This window comes from Octopus bimaculoides, chromosome 5 (assembly GCF_001194135.2).
Source record: "Octopus bimaculoides isolate UCB-OBI-ISO-001 chromosome 5, ASM119413v2, whole genome shotgun sequence".
In the NCBI taxonomy this organism is placed as follows: Eukaryota; Metazoa; Mollusca; class Cephalopoda; order Octopoda; family Octopodidae; genus Octopus; species Octopus bimaculoides.
In genome coordinates this window covers 110,565,904-110,566,333 of record NC_068985.1, presented here as the reverse complement: position 1 = coordinate 110,566,333, position 430 = coordinate 110,565,904, and positions in this window count along the sequence as shown.

The following is a 430-nucleotide window of genomic DNA, read 5'->3' as shown; positions in this document are numbered from 1 at the left end:
GGTGGTAGTGTCGGTGGTGATGCGTGTCGTGCAGTTGCTGGTGGTGGGGGTAAGGAAGAGGGGACTATACAATGAATTAATAAACATCTTGTTGAAAACCTCTTAAAGATAATGGATGGTTGAGGTGCTCCGGCGTCACAGAGATTCTGTGCGCCTGCGTGATTCTGTGTATGTGTGTATGTCTGTGTGTATGTGCGTGTATCTGTGTGTGTGTGTGTGTGAGTATGCATGTGTGTTCTGTAGTGCGTGTGTTTGTGTATTGTTTGTGTGTTTATATCTGAGGATAATAGTGATGACGGTGATTATACCGATGATAATAGAGATGATCATGAGGTTGATGATGATCATGAGGATGATGAAGGGGTAACGATGGCAGTTGTGAGAGTGGTGGTTGCTGTAACGGGGCTGGAAATGGTGGTGGTGGGGGGGG